A 6,670-nucleotide genomic window follows, 5' to 3' on the forward strand; every position below is an offset into this window, starting at 1 on the left:
CGCTTGGCATTCAGGTGCGAAGAGTTCAATCTTGGTTTCATCAGACCAGAGAATCTTGTTTCTCACGGTCTGAGAGTCTTTAGGTGCCTTTTGGCCAACTCCAAGCGGGCTGTCATGTGCCTTTTTACTAAGAAGTGGTTTCTTTCTGGCCACTCTACGATAAAGGCCTGATTGGTAGAGTGCTGCAGAGATGGTTGTCCTTCTGGAAGGTTCTCCCATCTCCACAGAGGAACTCTGGAACTCTATCAGAGTGACCATCGGGTTCTTGGTCACCTCCCTGACCAAGGCCCTTCTCCCCCGATTGCTCAGTTTGGCCGGGTGGCCAGCTCTAGGAAGAGTCTTCGTGGTTCCAAACTTCTTCTTCCAATGATGGAAGCCACTCTGTTCTTGGGGACCTTCAATGCCGCAGAAATGTTTTGGTACCCTTCCCCAGATTTGTGCCTCAACACAATCTTCTCTCGGAGCTCTATAGACAATTCCTTCGAATTGGCTGGGTTTTTGCTCTGACATGCACTGTCAACTGTGGGATCTTTATATAGACAGATATAGCCTTTCCAAATCATGTCCAATCAATTGAATTCACCACAGGTGGACTCTAATCAAGTTGTAGAAATATCTCAAGGATGATCAATGGAAACAGGATGCACCTGAGCTCAATTTCGAGTCTCATAGCAAAGGGTCTGAATACTTAGGTAAATAGGGTATCTGTTGTTGTTTTTTTACACATTTGAAAACATTTCTTAAAAACCTGTTTTCGCTTTGAAAGGCATCTGAATACTTTCCAAGTGCACTGTAAAGTGTAGCATGTTAGAATATATACATTTAGTTTTGAGAACTGAGGGAAATCACTTTGGGAGTTTGGTTTTGAGTTTTATGAGTTTTGTGGAAAAAAACATGACTCGCATTTTAACAAGCTTGGTCAGAAAACAAGCTTCAACAAGCTTGGTCATGACTGCCCTAAGATCAGACTACTATACAAAGGAGGTTTGTGTTGGCCAGATTCACTGATCAGGTTTCATAGTCTGTGGTTCCTCTTGTCATGGAATAGATGGCATGTTCCTCCAGATCGCATGTGAAATGCTGTAACGTACCATTCAGGATGAGAGCTTTGTGCAGCTTAACTATACAATAAATGGTCAGAAACTACAACTTTAACTGAACAAAATACTCATATTTTCCTTCTTAGCAATACCCCTAGTGATGATCTCATCTTGACCATCAAGCTTAGGCCTACTTATAACTTTTGGGCTAGCCTCGGAGTTCCAGCCCTAGGTTCTGTTCCAACAGCAGGTTTTTAACTTGGTTTAGAAGAGGCCAAAGTAAATAGTATCCCAGATCTGCTAGGGTGACCAGTAACAATGCATGTCCCCTGATGCGCTCTCAGCCTGTCTTTGCAGTCATTAGTCACCAATGTGTGATGTGGGGGTTGTGACTGAGAGGAGGGCCGGGGGTCATTCACCTTATTGGCCAGCAAGCAACCACCTCACAGGCCCTATATGGCTCCTGGGAAACTAAGGAACACAGTAGTTTCAAAACATTGAAAACCTTACCTTGCAGATAATAGCGGTGTTTGTCCTTCTTCTAACATGACCTCAGGCTCAGCATTTCTATAAGCCATTCTATTTGTCCTATATACATTTGAAATGGACACTTGTGGCATGGTTCTCCATATCTTCTACCATAGTTATTTTGAAATAAAAACCAAATCAAATGTATTGGTCACATACACATCTTTAGCAGATGTTATTGTGAGTGTAGCGAAATGCTTGTGTTCCTAGCTCCAACAGTGCATGTCTGAGGCATGTTTGGGCACTGTCTGCAGTGTGGGTGTAACCAGATCGTGCTCTCTCTCTCTGGTCCTTTTATTCTTTCTGTTGAGACATGACTTAATGGTCATTCATTTCAAAATCCTTTAGAAAATGGGTTCGCTGATGCTTATGATAATTCTTTGTGGAGTCTAGGTCACAGAAGGGTAAGCCAAGAAAGTACTGCTTCAAGCCACTGCTTTATTCAACTAATATTTCCATGTCATAAAGGTGTGGTTCTTCCTTGTGGTTCACACTTTTATATTTATTGTGCTTCGTTTTTTTTCGTGGATCGGCAACAGAGCAATTACGTTCTCAATCAATTCTGAAAATCCTCAAAACTGTTTTTTAACCTTCAGAAATAACATCACGAATGAATGGTCTTCCTCTCCATAAAACAATATTGATTCATCAACAAAAGCTTATGCAGGAAGAGTTTAGGGTAAATGGAACACTTCTACCCATGGCTGTAATCATAGTCTTGACATGTGAAAGAGATGTGACTGAAATGAATAATTTATTAACTATCGGTAAAAACCATCAAGGAAAGAGACAGCAATAGAATACTGAGACAGCCTTATATCAGATTGGATATATGCAAGTGAACAACAAGTGGTGTTTGTGCGCCATCTGGTGGCTCGTAGTAAAGAGATCAGTGTTCACGTCCTAAACATTTTTTTCAACGGTATTGAGCTGCTTGCACAATGTATTTTATGACAAATCCAAGGCTAATATCAATGTTTTCCTTCGGATGTTTCATACATGTTTTATTTTACTGTATTGGTACTGTATTGGTAATTCCAATGTATTCCAGATGTTACCTTTGTTGGGTACTAAATTCTAGCTGCTGTTATATCAGCTATTAGCCTCTAGGTGACCCATTGTCTGAGGTTATGGGTCACCATTCGGGCTGCAAAACTACCGGTCATTTATGAACGTCACTGGAATCTTCAATGATTTAGGTAATTAACAGAAAATCAATGTCAATCTATCGTAAATGTGGTCATTTATATTTGAAGAACTTCATTTTTTTTATTGATATATAGTATTCATTTTGTATTCTGTGTCCATATTGTACTTAAATTGCTAGTAGATAGACCATATGGTTTCAGAAAAAATGACCTAATTAATACATTTAAAAAGCATTTAAAAAAGGCATCTAATTAACAATGGCATTATTTTCAACTATTGACTTTTTTCACTAGTTTGACACCAAAACATTGACAACAAATACACATTGATATATAAAAGTATCTAAAAAATTATCTGAAAAATAATATAAAGGATATTTCATGCTGAAACCCCTCATATTAAACACCAATGATATTCAATTTTATGGTTTATATTTGGAATAATGATTTACAGCTTTGTCATTCCATTTATTTTTTAGCATCTTATTTTATTATTTTGTATATTTACATGTGATAAGGCCACACAGAGGGCCAGAGTTATTATAGACACTTGTGATAATCTGAAGTACCCACAAGGGCCACTAGATGTCTTGTGATAGATTACATAACATCCTTGAAAGATACCAAAATTCTGGTAGTTTACTGGTAAACTTAGAAAGTTTCCAGTAATATACCCTCCCTTTGCAACACTAGTCACCACTCTAGGTGACCCTCCTGAGGCAAAGGTCGATAGCTGTAACCCAGCTATAGGCACGCTTAAGTATGTCTAATATACAGTATACTCTGACCCAGTGTAGATAACCTTGACTAATGTTTTGACCAGGAGCCTGTTAACACTTGGAGAACAAACAGATAAGAAACAGTATTTATGCCTGCCTGCCCTTGAGGAGGTTCGCAGATTGCTACGAATCTCTCAGAGGAACGTGTCTGACTCCCCATATGCATATGCCTGTCTATTGTTTGTCTATTAAACCTTAAATATAGAAGTTGTTTGCCTTATCTTTGGGTTCAGCATTTTTCACACCTTGAGCAAACCAATTATTCCTGACGTCTTTAAATATGTTCAATAACATGCTACACCTAGCCGTGTCTGGCAGAGAAACAGTTCATTCAGACTCATTTACTGCCTTTAAAAAAACAGATGACAAGGCTGACTTGCTTAAACAAATGTGGTTTCAACTGACAATTGAGATGTATAAAGTCTTGCATAAGGGGACGACGAGTGGATAAGAGGCTATTTGTAATTTAGATTAAGACGTTAATGAGCGAGCTAGGATGGACGTACTCAATATAAATATGTGTTCAGCACTTTTTAAATGTACAGCGACATAATTCAGAACTTGGGCCGTTCTTACAGTACTCTTCCTGTACACCAAGTCAGAACCAAATGATAAATAAAGGGTGCATTTAAGCAGACAATGAATGAAAGCTCTTACAATATTCGATGATTACATTTCTCTAAAACAGGCTATAGGGTACATGTGCACCACCAAGTGAGAACAGTGGGCTAAGTTATGAGGGGAAAAGGGACCAAATTATTAGGGTGAGGCACATGGGCTACTAACAGTTTACTACACGACATTCACTTAGTATTACTTTCTTAGCTACAGTATACATACCTCCCTGGCATATTACATAATTTATGCAGCAGCATACAATACATTTTTGAACTCACCTTGTTGTGCTGTGCTCACTTGAACAGGAAGGTGGCGCGGCTGTCCATTTTTTGTCATCAAAGTCTGGCATTCTCTGGATGTATAGTCCTTTAAAGACAACTGGGAACAAGGTTGAATTATGATGTCAGCAATCTTCAGGTCAGAGCTCTAGAAAGAGGCCTGAGTTCCCGACTTGGAATTCCGAGTCGGATGACCGTTCAAAACTTATTTTCCCAGAGTTCCCAGTTATTTTGAACTCACGGACATCTGACATTCTGAGTTTCCAGTTGTTTTGAATGCGGCAGAAGTCATGCTGGATGGACAGAATGGCCAATGTATTCAACATTTTCTGGACCATGGAATGTGAATTTCTTTCCTTTTAAACTTGGAAAAGAGACCCTTAAACCCAGACTTGAACCACACACCCACTCCACTGAATAGCAGGCTAGGGATTGCTCTGTGACTCTTGCTGTTAGCCACTGATTCCTTCCACACCACTCATTGTTGAATTAGAGATTTCCAACTTGTTGTGTAATGTTTATGTCCAATGTTTATGTCCAATACTCAATAAAGCAAAAAAGAGACCATGTTTGTACGCGGCTTTATTAACTCAAGTATGTATTTTTGTTACATTGTTTGCGAACTGTGACACATATTAATTCCAAAATAACATGCAAAACAGGCAACAACAAAATATAGACAGTACAGGTCAATGGTTTGGACACACCTACTCATTCAAGGGTTTTTCTTTATTTTTACTATTTTCTACATTGTATAATAATAGTGAAGACATCAAAACTATGAAATAACACATATGGAATCATGTAGTAACCAAAATATATTTTATATTTGAGATTCTTCAAAGTAGCCACCCTTTGCCTTGACGACAGCTTTACACATTCTTGGCATTCTCTCAACCAGCTTCATGAGATAGTCACCTGGAATGCATTTCAATTAACAGGTGTGCCTTGTTAAAAGTACATTTGTGGGGAATTTCTTTCCTTCTTAATGCCTTTCAGCCAATCAGTTGAGTTGTGACAAGGTAGGGGTGGTATACAGAAGATAGCCCTATTTGGTAAAAGGCCAAGTCCATATTATGGCAGGAACAGCTAAAATAAGAAAAGAAAAATGACAGTCCATCATTACTTGAAGACATGAAAGTCAGTCAGTGAGGAAAATTTCAAGAACTTTGAACGTTTCTTCAATTGCAGTAGCAAAAACCATCATGTGCTATGTTGAGCTGGCTCTCATGAGGACCAGCACTGGAAAGGAAGACCCAAAGTTACCTCTGCTGCAGAGGATAAGTTCATTAGTGTTAACTGCACCTCAAATTGCAGTTGAAATAAATGCTTCACAGAGTTCAAGTAACAGGCACATTTCAACATTAACTGTTCACTGCATGAATCAGGCCTTCATGGTCAAATTGCTGCAAAGCAACCACTACTAAAGGACACCAAGAAGAAGAAGAGACTTGCTTGGGCCAAGAAACACGAGCAATGGACATTAGACTGGTGAAAATGTGTCCTTTGGTCTGATGAGTCGGTAAATGGACGATCTCCGCATGTGTGGTTCCCACGTGAAGCATGGAGGAGGAGGTGTGATGGTGCTTTGCTGATGACACTGTCAGTAATTTATTTAGAATTTAAGGCACACTTAACCAGCATGGCTACGACAGAATTCGGCAGCAATATGCCATCCCATCTGGTTTGCGCTTAGTGGGACTATCATTTGTTTTCAACAGGTCAATGACCCAACACACCTCCAGGCTGTGTAAGGGATATCTGACCAAGAAGGATAGTGATGGAGTACTGCATCAGATGACCTGGCCTCCACAATCACCTGACCTCAACCCAACTGAGATGGTTTGGGGTGAGTTGGACCACAGAATGAGGGAAAATCAGCCAACAAGTGCTCAGCATATGTGGGAAATCCTTCAAGACTGCATTCCAGGTGAATCTGGATGAGAGAATACCAAGCGTGTGCAAAGCTCTCATCAAGGCAAAGGGTGGCTACTTTTTGAAGAATCTAAAATATATTATGTATTTTGATTTGTTTAACCCTTTATTGGTTACTACATGATTCCGTATGTGTTATTTCATAGTTTTGATGTCTTCTCTATTATTCTACAATGTAGAAAATAGTCAAAAAAATAAAGAAAAACCTTGGAATGAGTAGGTGTGTCCAAACCTTTGACTGGTACTGTATATATATATTTAACAGGTCTCTGCCCCACCTGCCCTGAGTGACGGGTCGCCACAGGAAAGAACCAATGTCCTCTTGGAGATATATAACCTTACTA

The sequence above is a fragment of the Oncorhynchus masou genome, chromosome 1, assembly GCF_036934945.1.
Source record: "Oncorhynchus masou masou isolate Uvic2021 chromosome 1, UVic_Omas_1.1, whole genome shotgun sequence".
NCBI classification, from domain to species: domain Eukaryota; kingdom Metazoa; phylum Chordata; class Actinopteri; order Salmoniformes; family Salmonidae; genus Oncorhynchus; species Oncorhynchus masou.